The sequence below is a fragment of the Pinus tabuliformis genome, chromosome 8 (genome assembly GCF_031772625.1).
Source record: "Pinus tabuliformis cultivar Carrire ecotype Pingquan chromosome 8, CPIR1, whole genome shotgun sequence".
In the NCBI taxonomy this organism is placed as follows: domain Eukaryota; kingdom Viridiplantae; phylum Streptophyta; class Pinopsida; order Pinales; family Pinaceae; genus Pinus; species Pinus tabuliformis.
This window is the reverse complement of record NC_142294.1, coordinates 152,843,567-152,860,876: the sequence shown is the minus strand read 5'-3', so window position 1 is coordinate 152,860,876 and position 17,310 is coordinate 152,843,567. Positions and strand designations below refer to the sequence as shown.

The following is a 17,310-nucleotide window of genomic DNA, read 5'->3' as shown; positions in this document are numbered from 1 at the left end:
CTAAGATGATAAACAAACTTTTTATCTTCTTTGTGCAATGAAAATCCTAGCTACTAGGGAAAAGAAAGACAGAATCTTTTCACAAAGAGCAAAGAGCACACCCTAAATTCACTTTCCTAAATCAAGCCAATCAGACTGTCTATATGCAAATGCACATGCATGTATTTGTTTTCAACTTTCTTAGTATATGAATGCTAAAAAGAAAGTTGATGCACAAATCTGAATTTCTTTTCAAGTGACAAATATCAACAAGTTTCTTTTCGAAATCAAAAAATGGAGACAATCACAACACTTTACGATTTTGAACTGACTACTTGTTCTCGACACTAGAAAATTACAAATTCAGACCAAAAGCAATAGTAACAGGATAATCGACCATCAACAGCAGTCAAGCTCTTTCCTACGATTGAAATAGACACTTGCAACAGTTTCAAATCAAAGGATGACAGTACGATTATGCTAATTTTGCAAAGGAGAATTGAAAATGACTCAACAAACACACAAAAACATCTACATTTCTTTTGTACAAAGGAGGCGGAATAACAGCAATGAAAAGGGGTTTCAAACAGACATATACTGATCACAGGCAGCAAAAATTCAAGAGTAGAACTAGAAAGAATGAATCACAGAAGCTAAAACTGCACAGAGCTAGTCTGATCAGCGCACCTCTAACACAGAGAATTTGAAATGCAGCGCAACTTGTCCACTCGGGAAGCGTGCTGAAATTTAGATTCTCTGAACAGTACCTGCGCTGGGCCAGAAACGAGACTCTGTTCAGGTTCCGAGTCACAGTTTGCAGTTCAGTTCTTGGGTTTTGGCCGAGCAAAAAGAAATCAGTAATGCAACAATCAGGGGTAGATCTAAGGAGGATCTAAGAGCTATCACAAGGGCAATCAGATAGTTTGTGAATCAGCTATTTAAATCATAAACAGATCAAGTAGATGGATTGAAGTAGTAGTTATCTACTTTGCATTTGTTATGGCAAATGCAGTTCGAATGCTACCTGTAAGTTTATGAAATAGACAACAAAGAATGATAAACAAACCAACTAATTATTCTCTCCCCAGCGGAGTCGCCATTTTGTTACAGGGAAAAGTGTCTATATAGAACTGCTCTATCCCACTAAGGTGTGACAGCTGCCTTAGAAACAAACAGAGAAAAGCTACTTTCGTTTTTCCTTTATGAATTATAGATAGAGAGGAACAGAAAGACCAACCTCTGTCTTGCGCTAATCTCCTGATTTGATTCCTCTCTTCTTTGATAGTCTTCAGCTACCTGCTCCCTTGCACGCCCAGCTTCACAAAGTACCTGTAAGATCACAGAAGAATAGCAATATACAAAGACATGGATCTATAATCATAAACAATCTAGGATCAGATGTAAATTGACCATACAAATGTAGCAAGCATCAATGACACAAAAGCATGGAGGAAAACTTGAATAGCTTTTATTGATAAACAAGAAAAGAGCCAAGAGGAGTTACAACCAGTTGTTCTGAACCAGCATCAACCTCCCAACAAAGAAGCCCCTCTTCACCTCAAAAAAAGCTTAGATCACCCAACAATCTGATGTTTGTCTCAAGAAACCAACAACAATTCCTTACAATATGCAAAATTCCAGCCTCTGGATCTCTGGGATGAGGGATCCATATATAGATGTTTGTAATGGAGATGAGTCAGCTCATGATTTGATTAGTGTCTTCCCTCTAATAGTTCTTGCTTCTACTTGGAGATTGATGGTGTCTTACTCATCCTTGGTAGAATTCAGTGAGGCAAGTGTCACAGGAGAAGATTCTGGAAGCTTCCATTGCCTCTCCACCTCGTGGAATGACACTGCCATTTGTCATTTCTCGCCCATCGCACCCCACAGAAGGGATTTTTGAAATGCAACGCACCCACACAGTGTATTTAGGTGAGATGCAACGCACTTAGCCAGTGGAGCAGCTGAAATGATCCTGTTTTGACCAATTCTGAGCAGTTTTTCATGGAGAACTTCTGGGAGAAGTTGTAATCTATTGACCTTGTTCCTTTAGGGGTTAGAACAACACTTTTAGGGACTCAGGAGTCCTTGGTTTATGGACATTTCATGCTTGGGGTTGTAGGGCCCAAAAATTTCTATAACACCTACGTTTGGTATATATGGAGATGCGTTGGATGGAATTTCAACACATTCGACATCGCTCAACATCTTCGCTCAAAGGAGTAAAGCGCAGGTTTAGTGCACAGAACTAAGGAGGAAGGCGCAGATTATATATGCGCCCATTCTTGGGCTTGGTTGCATGGAGGAGACTCGCTTAACTCGGTTATGGGTGAAGGGCACGAACAAGAGCGCCTGGCGGTTGGGCGAGGGCATGCATAAGTGTGTAGCGCCCGATTTGTGAGATGACTTGGCACGGGTTCTTGGGTGACTCGGGTGAGCGCCCGCCCGTCGTGCAAGTGTGCACGGTGACTTGGTGAAGTGTTGAGATTGTGAACGGAGGTGTGTCTCGGGTGGAGGCACCCGTGTGTGGCGACTTGGAGGCATGCCTAAGTTGGGAAAACAACACGATCGTGTGATGAGGTGAATGAAGGGTTGGTGAGTCATGCGGCAACTATGAAGAGGCACTGACGAGCTGGGCAACCGAGTTTGCCGAAGATTGTAAATTTGGCTAAGTATCAAACTTGGAGTTTCCAAGTATACTTGTATTGTAACAATTGTAAAAGATTGTATAATATATTATTCGGGCAGACTCATTGTTCAGGGAGTTGCCCCTCCCTTTATACTGTGCAATTGTGTTCTCGTTTATAATTGTTGTTGATAATGAATGTGTATCGGTGTTCATTGGTATAAAGGATAACATAATAATACTTGGTTACGAAACACAAACTAAGTAGGAGTAAGTGGTTAGGCGTAGTCCACGAACATAAGTATTGGTGAAAAGAAAGTGTTTGATGGTGCCGCACCTCGCTAAGAGCGATTGAAAGACTACCGCCGGCTTGGGGGCGTGACAGGTGGTATCAGAGCAGCTGATTCAGGCATTGAAGGTTGAAGCTGCTACACACTTCCACTGAAGTGAAGGTGGTATTAGAGCTCGGTTGGAGCTGGACATTGAAGCTGATTCGAGGTTGAAGAAGCTTGACAATTGGTGACAGTGAAGCAGGTACTTGCAGGTGAAGGAAGCTGTTTCACATACAAGTGGGACAAGAGCTGGTTCAGGTTGCAGGAATCTTGGTGAAGTTGTTGGATGGTCGAAACTAGATTGCAAAGAAGAAGGAAGCTGTTATCAATGGCAGCTGAATCTCAGGCTGGGTCTAGTCACGGTGTGCAGGATGCTACTATGGCACTTATGGAGAAAGTGTTGGAAAGGATGGAGGACTTGGAAGCTTTCTGGGCTAAGAAGTTGGACTTGTTCGATAAGGAGCAAAAGGCCAATTTGAAGATGAAGGAAGAGCTCGATGAACTCCGAACTCAACACGAGTACACTGATCTTATGTGTACACAACTTGAAGTAAGGGTCAAGGAGGTTGAAGAGGCAAGAGACCAAGGTCTTGCAGAGATCGTGGGCTTGCGAAAATCTCTTGACGAAGCCAGAGATGAGATCGTGGTGTTGAAGAAGGTCATGAGGCATAACTCAGGTGGAGGAGTGCCTCATGTGAATGTCAAGGAACTGGAATCTTACGATGGTACAAGGAGTGCAAAGACTCTTGGCAACTTTCTATGGGACATGGAGCAGTACTTGGAATGATTGGGTCTATCAGATGATGAGACGAAGGTCAAGGTAGCTGCTCAGTTCTTAACAAAGGATGTTAAGATGTGGTGGCGAAGGAGGATGGATCAGATTGCCAATGGAAGTGTTGGTGACATTACTTCGTGGGATGACATGAAGAAAGCTTTGCAGACCCATTTCAGTCCTCAGGATGAAACGTGGTAAGCAAGGATGAAAATTAAGTTCATAAAGCAGACCGAGAACCTTCAGACATATTAGCGGGAGTTTGCAAGTGCGGTTCTGGAACTTCCTGACATGGCGGAGAGGGACAAGGTGTTCAATTTCATTATTGGGTTGAAGCCTTGGGCACGCAATGAAGTGAAGAGGCAGAGGATTAGGACACTTGAGGAAGCTTTTGCTGCTGTGGACAGGTTGGTGGAGCATTATGATGAGACTTCTAATGATAGGAAGAATAAGTCTGATAAACCGAAAGATAAGAAGAAGGATGATGCTTCGAAATCAGATGACAATTCGAAGACGAAGAAAGCCTTGAAGTGTTGGATATGTGCTGGACCACATACGGTGAACAATTGTCCTTCTAGACCGAAAGTGGCTGCGATTGCACAGTCTAATACAAAGAATGAAGAAGCTTTTGTGGGGATGATGCAGATACTTGGTGGTGCTGCTGCTACGGAGGTGGTCTCTCAAAGGGATCCTGAGAGGAACAAGCTCGAGTATGTTCGGATGAAGGTTGGAGGTGCTGATATACTCACTATGGTGGATAGTGGGGCTTCTCACAACTTCATGGGAGAAGAAATTGCAAGAAGAATTGCGCTGAAATTTGTACCGGTGAAGGCACAGATGAAGACAGTCAATTCCCCTCCTGATAATGTTCTTGGTATAGCTGGAAAAGTGGACACAACACTAGGTGAGTGGACAGGGAAGGTCGACTTCACTATAGTGTGGATTGATGACTATGAGGCTATGCTGGGGATGGAATTCATGAAACAATTTAATGCTATGATTGTTCCACATTTTAGGAAGCTGTACGGTTACGATGGAAGGGAAGATGTACCCATTGGTGTACCAACCATTGGAGTGACAAGGCTTGATTGTAAGTTGGCAGTGATGCAAATGGAGGATGAGAAGCGGATGGAAGACATGAGTAAGCGGTTGTCTACGGTTGAGACAAAGCTTACCGAGTAGTCATTGGTCATCAGGACACTTTTAGATAGTATCTTGGATTTGTCAATAAGGCTAGAAGTGGTCGAGGATGATGATGATGATGATGATGAGGCATATGTGAGGCCGAATGTCTGGGAGGAGGATTGGGTCACTTATCTACAGAGGATGGAGATAGAAGATCCTGACAGATGGATTGAGTTGATTAGTGAGGGTGAGCCTTCAAGCTCTACTCCCTCCACATCTTCTTAGATGACAAGAAGATGGGGCTCATTGTTAGCTGCTCATGGTAGTCAGTCCTTTAAAACAGGTTGAGCAAGTATGACAGATGGTGCAGGGATGGCTTGGCATCAAGCATCATGACATGTTGCAGATGGGATGGAGTTTCCATGGACCTGAGCATGGTGGTGAGATTCTTGGTGAGTCTGGGATGTGGCAGAATCCGAGATAGACTGGTGAAGGCATAAGGATGTTCACTCTCATGGCTTGAGCGTGACAGTTGGATTAGCTACCCAACTAGTTTAGACATGGGGTCCGGAAGTGCACGGAGAGATGTTGGAATCAGGCAGACGAGGAGGACAGTTCACAGGATGAGGACGACACATGGTGGAGATGGTAGTTCTACATATGTTGCAGGGATGTTTGCAGTATGTGGAAGAGTTGACATCATGGACCAAGTATGAGATAGACATTGATGATGATCTTGGTGGATGGCTACGAGGGTGGTATGTTGTCGAGGACGACAACGATTTTAGGTGGAGGAGGATGTAAGGACCTACGGTCCTTGACTCGCCCACCGGGTGAAGTGCGACCATGGATGAAGGTTGAACGAACGCTCTGGCTTGAAGTGCGACTGCGGTTGGACGAAGTGCGAGCTCCCTTGATATGTGACAGTGTATTATGCACATAATAGAAGGAGGGCGAGCATGTATATATGCGTGGAGCATGACTTAGGAGTTATGGAGGCCGACCAACGAATGTGTGAAGCCGACGGAGGGTGAACGCATGTGTAGGAAGGCCGACTTGATGTTTAGGTGGCTTTTGCGATGAAGTAAGGGCATTGGGCGAGTCGGCTGGGCAACCTAGACTTCGCCCTGCATTTGGTATATATGGAGATGCGTTGGATGGCATTTCAACACATTCGACATCGCTCAACATCTTCGCTCAAAGGAGTAAAGCGCAGGTCTAGTGCACAGAACTAAGGAGGAAGGCACAGATTATAGATGCACCCATTCTTGGGCTTGGTTGCACAGAGGAGACTCGCTTAACTCGGTTATGGGTGAAGGGCGCGGGCAGGAGCACCCGGCAGTTGGGTGAGGGCGTGCACGGGTGTGTCACGCCCGATTTGTGCGACGACTTGGCACAGGTTCTTGGGTGACTCGGGTGAGCGCCCACCCGTCATGCAAGTGTGCACGGTGACTTGGTGAAGTGTTGAGATTGTGAACGGAGGTGTGTCTCGGGTGGAGGTGCCCGTGTGTGGCGACTTGGAGGCATGCCAAAGTTGGGCAAACAACACGATCGTGTGATGAGGTGAACGAAGTGTTGGTGAGTCGTGCGGCGACCGTGCAGAGGCACTGACGAGCTGGGCAACCGAGTTTGCCGAAGATTGTAAATTTGGCTAAGTATGAAACTTGGAGTTTCCAAGTATACTTGTAAAGCTTTGTAACTGTTGTAAAAGATTGTATAATATATTATTCGAGCAGACTCAATGTTCAGGGAGTTGCCCCTCCCTTTATACTGTGCAATTGTGTTCTCGTTTATAATTGCTGTTGATAATGAATGTGTATGGGTGTTCATTGGTATAAAGGATAACATAATAATATTTGGTTGCGAAACACAAACTAAGTAGGAGTAAGTGGTTAGGTGTAGTCCACAAACATAAGTATTGGTGAAAAGAAAGTGTTCGGTGGTGCCACACCTCGCTAAGAGCGGTTGAAGGACTACCGCCAGCTTGGGGGCGTGACATTTAACATTGGTGTGCCTTGCAAGTTGGAGATTCCAAAGAACGAGCATGGAGAATACAACACTTTTCTTTGCAAACGTGCAGAGAAATACGTGGTTTGGGGTGGAACCCATCCATCCCACTGAGAAAATCTATCAGATTGTTTCTCACCAGATTTGGCAAGGGAATACATCCTTCATCACACCTTTCAATCTCAAAAATACTGTTGCATTGCACAACAGTACTATATCTCCAAAGTTTTGGTACTGTATTTCCATTTTCTGTTTTAGAAATGAAGGGACGATGTCATCCCGCTTGTGTATCCATACTATAGATCTAATTTATTAGTTTTATTAGATCTATTGTGATCTATTAATTAGTGATTTATTTATTAGTATATGCACATTGTAAGATCAACTTAAATAAAATAAAACAAGATAGGAAAAAACTAAAATGATGAAGCATTTCATAATACGAAAATATAATGAAAATGATTAATAGAATTTGACACTCATAAAAAAGTAAAATTATATCTAAATAATAACATGGTACTGAATTCCCAATCTGGGATTGTATATTATTTTTATTATTATATTAACCTTGGGAAACCATTGTATACTATTTTTTATTATATTATTATTTTCAAACAATAGCATAGCACTAAATAAAAAAACTTGAATTTGAATATAGTAACTAGGTCGAAAACACTATACTACTCTACATATGTTATTATTGAATGATAGTAAAATAAAATTTTGATTTAATATAAATAGTACAAAAGCAACATAAACAGAAACCAAGTTTCCACGAAGAGTAAGAATGAAATATAATATCAATATAAGCAAACAATGAATGAATGAATGAATACATGTTTATCAAAATTATGGTCTACATGGATACTATGGGTCAATTCCATGAGTTCTCCATACCACAGACCAATACCACGAGTCATTTTTGTTTTTATTATTATTCTAATTATATAGGTTTTTTTTTTGTTAAATTTTTTTAAATTTTGACCAAGTTAAAATGTTTACATTACATTAATCATTTTATTTAATTTAATTTAAACATCATACCATGGCAAAAATTAGGGGTTACCAAAATGGAGAGGCCAAAAACTACCAATGATTAAAGGCTACATTAAAAATTAAAACCATGGATAAAAGAATGGAAACTTAGAGCTCCAAAAACCACCAACAATAAGTTTTGCTACAACTACTCTAACATATATAGTAAAAGAGAGAAAATAGATATATTAAAAAAGATAAAACTTGAGCCAGTGTGGTAGCCATGCCATAATGCCAAAACATAAACATTTTTAATTGGTAAAAAAATATACAAAAATAAAAAATAAATCTATATAATTAAAATTATAAAATAAATAAATGAAATTAATGTTATAATTTTAACTATAGTAAAATCATCAAATTAATGCGTAAAATTAACGTATTATACCGCATGGTTTAACACTCTTCCAGTGACTAGGTATTGGTTTGACTTTGACGAGTTTATCCATAGTTTAACATTAAGAATTCAACTTTTGTTATTTTTTTTTATTATTAATTTTTTTTTTATTTATAAGGTGATTAGTTGGAGTCTTACTATGAGTTGTTTAGTAATTTCCATTTCTATTAGTTACTAACTTTTTGTTTTTTTTTTTTTTTTTTTTTTTTTTTTCTATTATTTCTATTTTCATAACTTATTATTATATTAAAAACATATTTTAATCAATTTGATTATAGAAAATTATATATATTTATGTCTAAATGAGAATAAGTCCCCTCTCATGCGACGTTGTTTGTGAACCATTGGGTCATTGTGTTGTACGATTAAACTAATACCATCCCTTGGATTATTATCATCTCTAGTGCTCCTGAACAATATTTTACAATATTTTGTGTTTTGCAGTCAATTCCTCTCGCAAAAAGAGGAGGTTCCTTAGAGAAAGGGTCATGACAGTTATAGGAAAATAATTGCTCCCACAAAAAGAGCAGGTTCCTTTGAGAAAGGGTCGCGACGGTTAACAGGAAAACAAAATGATACAAATGATAAATTATCAGAAGATATGAAAATCTCATATCCCTCCATGTCTACTTGCTCTTCTTTCAATACCATCTCATACTTCCCCCCACACCACACACCACACAGTACCATTCTTCTTCTCAATTCCCATAAGTATTATGAGTTGCGTAAGAAAATTGATGCAACACTTTTGGTACACTTTCCTGAGCGAGAAGTTGAAGTGAACATTGAGGTATTACTATCCTGGGTGGACGACGTTTGTAGTCGTTGCCATCCAACTGGCCTGGTGGCACTACAAAGTGAGTTCAGTGGTCGCTGGCTCCTCCCTTGTTTCCCTCTCCTTATTCAACTGTGGATACCACTAACCAAAATTTATTCTTATTCCTGTGAAGAAGATTAGCTCCAACTCTATGCCGCTCTTGTCACCTCCACGAAACCAAATGATAATGATTTATTCTTGAGATATTTCCTTCTACTTCATTCGTTCATGACATGTTATCTAGGTATTTAGATTGAAACTTTTATAACGATATATCCAGTGTAGTGTACTCATCAATACCTTTTTCTAGGATCTCTATGGGATTTTCCCTACACTTGAGGGGCTGAGGGAGTAGGTTTGAAGCTCCTCTCCCTTGCTAGGTTGTTGTGCCCTAAATTTCCAGAGGCTGGGAAACAGAGATTGAAGGATCTATAGTGTTCACATTATATGAGTGTTTATAAGAAATAGGACAATGACGCTATTGAGGCATATGGAATTTGGCTCTCCTTCTCTGTTCTCGATTTTAAGATGGACCTCAGACTCTGTATTTTTTATATTTTGGTAATTAAAAGAAAATGTTGGAAGAATAAGGTTTTATCCATATATGAAAATAGTAGCGCAATAACACCCTTCATTTACTTGAATGTGTACCAAGTACATTATTAACAATCTCAAATAACGTAATTCTCATAAATCAATTACTGTATTATAATGTGTTATATTGCATGTGTTTAGAAGGGTATATAACATATCTCATCATATTCATTTATGCTCTTTTTTCATATGATATCCTTTCATTATAATGTGTTATGTTGCATATGTCTATAAGGGTCTATAACATATCTCATCATTTTCATCTATGCTCTTTCTTCATATGCTATCGACTTACTGCGTTTCCTTTGCAACATTTGGTGCAATTGCTAGTAAATATTTATGTCGAAGGCATTTATTAAAGGGATATTACCTTGGAGCCCTTCGTCCTCTGTTCGCACCTATGAACAAATGCCACATGTTTCTGTCATTTAGCCTATTAACAACTTTCACGTACATCTCATGTCTTTCAGCAGGTTTGAAAGCTCAAGAGGTTGTTGTGTACGATCCAGTTTGAGTTTCGCCCACTGACCTTCGTTGTCTGTCGAAGACGAATCCAAGGATAACACGTATGGTTAAATTTTATTGGTTTATGAACTGGATAATGAAAGGAAAGGATGACATGTATCGTCAATGACAATTGGGTTAGGTTAACAGATAGTGCGCATATCAATGGTCATTTCCTGAGTACGGACATGTCGCAATTGCTCTCCAGTCCTTTAATAAAAATAAAAATAAATAGCTCTCGTCCTCACATTTTTTATAAGCTATCTGGTTGGCTAAACTCCCCATCAATGATCAAATTTCAAGGGTAGGTTTTAATTTCATTTAAAAAGGCACACATTCAAGTATCTCTTTTATAATGAAGAGCATAAAAAACAGTAATTCAATTGACAACAATAAATTATCTTCAAATTTCATTTTTTTTAACACATGGTGAATTAGTAAATGTTTGGAACTAATACTCTGAGTTCCAAGACAACATACTATTGGTTGCCAATGTCTTTACAATGTTGCAAGCTGCAAGATATTTCTCAGTTTATCAAGAACAATAGCCCTTTCGAGCACAGCTGCAAGTCTAGTATTTATCATACGATTCATAAGCATTGTAACTGACAAGTGACAAGCCAACTGTGTTCATAACATTTATGTTCGCCAAATGTTATGTTTTCTGTCTTTTTCCTTGAGTTACTGTCATATTAAGCAGACGTTGGTGTAAGAACATCCAAAAAAATAATTAGTTTGAGTTTCCACCTTGTGTTAATTAGGTTGTGGTAATAATTTTGACGGGCAAACTAAGTTTCCAGGAAAAATTTTCAGTTTCAAATCTGATGTTTAAGCATGTGGCAAGAAAAGCAAAGCTCTAAAAAATACTTTGTGCTTGAAAATTTTGTAGACTTTGAACAATGGACTATTAGTTGAACCCCATGATCAGATGGTCATAGCAAATGTATTGCTAGAGCTCCTAGGAAACAAAAACCCATGTAATGAATGCTGCTGTAATGGGTTGAGAAACATTCACCTTTTCTCATGGCCTGAACATTGTAGAAAATCTTTGTCTCGGGTAACTGTATGCAGGATGAGGCATCCTCAGTGGTAGACTATCACTGTAATGGATACTACTATGGGGGAGGAATCGATGGGTGATTCCCTGAAGGACATGTCTCTTCAGCTTTTTGTCGATGGCGAGAAATATTCCGTCAATGGCTCTCTGGATAATTCTACCAAAGTTGACAAACTTCTGGCACCAAAGGGCGACCCATAACTTATTTTGGATAAACTGAAAAGGGCATCGCTATCTTTTAACATTGAAGAAATTGAACCTAAGCCAAGGCCTCCAGCGAATAACTTGATTGTCTCAAACAAGTGTCCTGCACTGAGAAATAAGAAGAGGTTTTTTGTTATAGCTGTGGACTACTATGATTACAGTGGCAATGTGTCTCCCCATATGTTGGAAATAATTCAGGAGATAATCAAAGTTGTGTGTTTTGATGCAACAACAAGAAGATTTTCTGGTCTTGTACTATCAATTGCATTAACAGTTGATGAAACTCTGGGGATGTTCAACTCTGGCAATATACTGCCTCATGAATTTGATGCTTTAATTTGTAGCAGTAAGAGTGAACTTTACTATTCAGCAATTCCTTCTTATACTGATAACTTGGGAGGACTTTGAGGACTTCTTTCCTTTTATAATTTAGGTTGTTGGGACATTATGAATTATCACTTATGCTACTCATATATTTCGTTAATTTTTTATTCATTGGACATTAAATAGTTGGGACTTTATGACTTCAGCGTAACAAGGGATTAGTTGAAGGTGCTTTGGTTAGGATTTTGATTTGGATGGTGTTTCTAATGATGAGAGCTCAATTGAACTGTAAACTGTATTGGTGAGGCAGTGGAATTATTCTTGTTACTATTTGATTTATTCATATTATTAAGGCATTAAATTTAATTTTTGTCTTGATGTTTGAACTTCATATTCTTAAACTAATGTGAAAGAGGTTACATCATCAAAAAAAAAATCAAAACACCTTTGACAAACACAAAGGGGAAAACTGAGTTAAGCATCAAATGATCAAAATCTCCTGTAGTGTGCAACAAAATTGTTCAAAATTATTGCAGAAGGCCAAGCAAGAAGATAATAAAATTATATTATACAACGTCTCCTTGCTGAGGGACATGGTGGAAAAATAGCAAATTTAAGTAAACCACATTACCAATGTTTTTTTCTCTGAAGTACCTAAATTAATGGTATATTTCAATGTGTGCAAATGCTTCCATGAATTCCTCAAACGATAGAGTTCAGTCTTATTCATTCCCTCAGGTGTCCAGTGTTTCAATTTAATTTTTTTTTCTTTGCTTTGCTGAACTGATTGATTGAACTTAGTAGGAGCTTTGAAATGTTGTTTGAGATTTGAATTCCAAAGAACTAAAAAGAGAAGAGAATATGCACAGGCATTGAAAATCCAGGAGGCCATGCCATTGCATCCCTCCCTCATGAAATGCAATCTCAACATCCAAACAGACCCTGCAACCATTATGAAGGACTCAAAAAATTGAAAAATGGCTGCCAGATTTGGTCGATAGATGCCAAAATTCCTAACTGCACACAATTGCCTTCATTAAGGTGCTGGTCAGAATCCCTAAAACCTGAAGAGATTGCGAGAATTCTAGCTAGGAAAAGCACACAAAAACCCTAATCAAGTGGTCGAAAATGTGAACAAAACCAACGGGCTCATCACTCAGAATTCTGATAAAAGTATTTATGAATTCACAGTATTTGGTGAGATAGAAGAGATATGACTAGAAGAATACTCACCTAGCAGAACGAGTACCTAGAGGAAAACAGAACACCCACTCTGTTGAACTCATGGATTTCCTCCATATCCACCTCGTCTCCTTTATTTCGACAGCAGTTGCAACCAAGGAGCCCACAAAAACGGCGACTCGAATCACGAGAAGTGCCAAATTATAAATTGCAGGGATTGGGCCCAAGGGCAACATCTTCTTCTTAAATATGAGAAGAACCAATTTGAGGAAGAAAACAAAGAACATATATGGAGAAACAGAGGCCAGCAAGAACAACCATGATTATCCCCAAGCATTGTGATCCCATCTGAAATGGGCAATTATGGGATGCTCTGCTACCCAATATCTCAGATCCAATTTTACCAGAGGAGAAGAATAAGCTTTAATTCCCATGATCTAACATTAACTTCATGCATCTGATTAGGGATTTGAATGTCCATCAATCCAAGCAGGGTTGTTATGGGATATTGAAATGGGGATCCCTAGAAAATCAAAGAGAGCAACGTGCCAACTACATATTTCAAAATGAGGCACAAAACAAAAGCTTCTTTCTATAATATCATGGCAGAGCAGACATGTGTGATTTACAACTAGTCGACCTCTATCTGTATTGTCACTGATGATGTATCAAATAAAAAACTATCCTCCAATCCAGATTACGAGTCCCACATTGACCACCGTTTGGGTGGGGAAGGCTGGAGGAAAACAATGTCCATATTAACTGCCCCGGAAAGAGACGGCTAAGGAAAGCGGGAGCGTGTTATTTTTGAGGATTGCACATTTCCTAGCATATGTTGTGAAGGATTCAACAATGGTATAGCTAGCAGTTTTGAATACCAAGCCTCTGCGGTGTCAACCATGAAATTCATTGCATGTCACTCTCTAATGCATGCATATTTTGTTATGAAAATGTAGGATAGAGGCAGACCAACGAGAGCCATGAAGTCCGGGCAGAAAAAGATTAAAAGCATACACAGAAAGGTCGAATCTTGGAATGCCCTAAAACAACCAAAAGAGTTTAGTTGGAGAAAATATTATTAACAGAAAGCAGTTAGTGTACTGTGTCTCTCTGTATACATTTAGGTTTAAGTCAGCCAAATTATAAAATTAGAAGTTTCAGGCCTGAACCATCGAAGCAAGTATGGAAAAAGAGCCAAAAAAATCAAATCTATCAGGTGACGGGCTTCCATGGACAATCTAATTTTTTAAAATAATTTCAAAATCCATAATATGAAATTCATCATTTAATTACCAAAATATGAAAAGACAAAGGTTCCCTATGTTGGTATTGAAGTAATTGCAGGGAAAATGGTCCCGCACTTTTGTATGCTATTTTCTGCCATGGATCATAGCAAAAGAAAAATTTGAAATGTGTGTTGAAGGAGGGAAAGGAAAATCTTGTGCAAAGAGTCCAAACACGATTTAAATACTTCAGATCATGGAAGAATCCTAGAAAAGAACTCTAGGCTATTAAGAAGAATCTATAAATTCGTTTGAAAAACACCAACTCTTCTTACACAAATCATGATAAGTGAAAATATAGATATCAAAGAAGAATGAGTAACTTAAAGATCTGTTTGTATTCAGGCTTTCTCTTTCACATCGCATAAACAATAGGACTCAGATGTATATATTGGAGCATAATGTGAAATTCTGTGAATCAAGTATGTTATGAACTTATGAAGTCTGTTGAATGTGTTCCTCTCCAAGCATAAATCGTGCTTAAACCTTGCTTGATATGGGTCTGCTGAATGATGAATCTACGTTCATCTCCAACGTAAATCATTGTCAAACCTTGCTTCAGGGGCAGCCTAAGGCACAACTGCTAACCTGCATCATATGCATAAGTTACAACTAGAAAAAACAATTCAAAAGGAAATTGTTGTTTTTGAAATGGGAGCAACTCTAAATTTGGAAACTGTTGTTTTTGAAACGGGATTTAACATAAGTTGAGAAAGGAAATTCACAAGTTCAATCATTGTAATTTGTGATAGATGCAACACTGACAGTTTGGAAATTGGAATTTCCAAATTCTAGATTTTAGAAAAAAATGAAATTAAAAAAAAAAAAATTGGATAACTGCACTTCTTAATTTTTTTTTTATTTTTTTTTTAAATGACTAAATTCAAATTTTAATTTTTTTTTAATAGTAAAATTTTCTATCGCAAAGTCCCTCTGAAAGGCTCTGACGTGTTCAAATTTGATTGCTCCCCATATCCTTACTAGTTTATAACACTTGCTTGGTTGGCTTCACTACTTGTTTATAACAGCTGGCTTGTTGGCTTAACTGATGCCATGTTGCGTGTTGATACATACATTTGCCCATACAAGTCGCACCGGGCAAAGAAAACTTGAACGGACATGTCACTACTACCTTTGCGAATGTCTCAAAATTAAACGTTGATTATACGAATCAAATGTGGAAAAGTTAATTCATTTGATCTTTAATTTTCATAATTTTAAATATTTTTATTATTTATTTGATTTATATTATCAATGTTGAAGTATGGTAATTCTTTTGAAAAGGTTGGTAAAAATTAAATATGTTTATTTGAAAAAAATATATATATTAAAAAGTAATGGTTGAAAGGAAAAAACACTTCATAACAGTGATGAGTAGTGGAATATGATATTTATTCTTTTAGATATGTATAAGTCTATCAATTATGATTTATAATAGTGACCAGTAATTGTTTAAAGGAAAAAAAATATTGTTGAAAGAAAACATGGAATATGATATTTATTCTTTTAGATATGTATAAGTCTATCAATTATGAGTGACCAGTAATTGTTTAAAGGAAAAAAAATATTGTTGAAAGAAAACAAACATTCATAATAGTGATGTGGAAAATGATATTTATTCTTTTAAATATGTATCCAATTTATAATTGAAATTTTATAATATATATATGTTTAAAGATTTATAGATTTATAAATTGTAAAAGTTTCTTCAATTTAAATAGTAAAATAATTTTATCTATAATAAAATAAATGATTATGTTTTTTTTTTCTCAGTAAAACTAGCTAATCGATTATATTATATACCGGTAACATTACATGCAGAAAAACAGTTTGTCCAGGGCCAACTGTGGCACCTTGGAAGACCTTGCTTGACACAGAATTTGCCCACGCAGGGGCATCACCTCCATGATTAACCAAAACATCTGACACAGACTTGAACTTAGACAGTAGTTTAGCAGCCCGCGCAGGGGCGTCCAGCAAAAAGACTCATAGTGGACCTTGCCATGACACATAGCAGATGGACATAGAGTATGAAAAAGAACTAAAAGCATACAAACATAGCGAGAGAAGTAGACCAGAGAGTGCCTCTGAGGATTAGTCTTCAGGCTCTTCCTCAATGATATAGCACCATCCTTGGCCTTCAGGAACACCAGCCCACATTGCCCAGGGATCCTTCTCAGTGGCCGGCGGAATCTGCTCTGGAGGCTGAGGAGGGGCTTGCTGCGGCTCCTTCCCTGGATTGCCCTTTTCAATTGGAGGTTGCAGCACTGGACTATCCTCGCTATTGCCTTCAGGAGGCATCTCAGCCGAAACCGGTTGCTTTCCCTTGTCGTTCTCCTCCGGAACCTTCGTAAAGAGGACTGATATATGCGCATTGATGCCTGTGTTTCCCGGCGAGCTGCCCAATGTGAAAACAACTGAGCCGAAAGCTGGAAGCACGGGCTCACCTTCACTGGAGCTGCCCACCTCCAAGAACTGATTGGCCGGAACTGGTAAGGCTCCCGCCCTCCTGTAGCAGTAGCAGTGATGGTGTTCATCTGCTGCAGGGGTGCGAGAAGATGTCCCGCGTCCAGGTCCCCTTCTGCTCGGCTGTCTCTCCTGCATTCGCGCCATGATTTCCACGATTCCTTCAAATTGCTCCAAGAACGAACTTGTGGGTTTGAAATCCCAACTCTTTCTGCTGCCTGAGTGCCGTCCCCAACTCCAAACAAAGCCGAGTTCAATTGCCCAGGTACCACGCACAGGATGGGCCAGCAAGAAGCAAACGTCGCCCAGGTGAATGCCTTCACCTCCTGCCTCAGAGGCGTTCCTTCTGCCCTCAGAACTCTGTGTTGCTGGCTTGGCTCTCTGAGCCCTGAGCAGCAACATTCTTTCCCATTTAACCTTGCATTCATTCTCTTGGGATTTGCAGGCATTGAATTCCCGTTGCGGGCTCTCCATCGTTCCCAGCGTCGCCATAAAGATCTCTGCCGCGCCTCCCCCTTCTTAACGTTTCGGCGGCCCTGGACATTAACTCCCTTCGCTCTTCACGTGGCGGCACATGCTGAGCATGTGGCACGCCATGCCCAGTGA

At 39.1% G+C, this 17,310-nt stretch overlaps 1 pseudogene; it reads right to left on the bottom strand.

Moving 5' to 3' along the window:
- Nucleotides 1-17,310, bottom strand: part of LOC149234583 (2-oxoglutarate-dependent dioxygenase 19-like) — a 139,674-nt pseudogene that overhangs the window by 12,360 nt on the left and 110,004 nt on the right.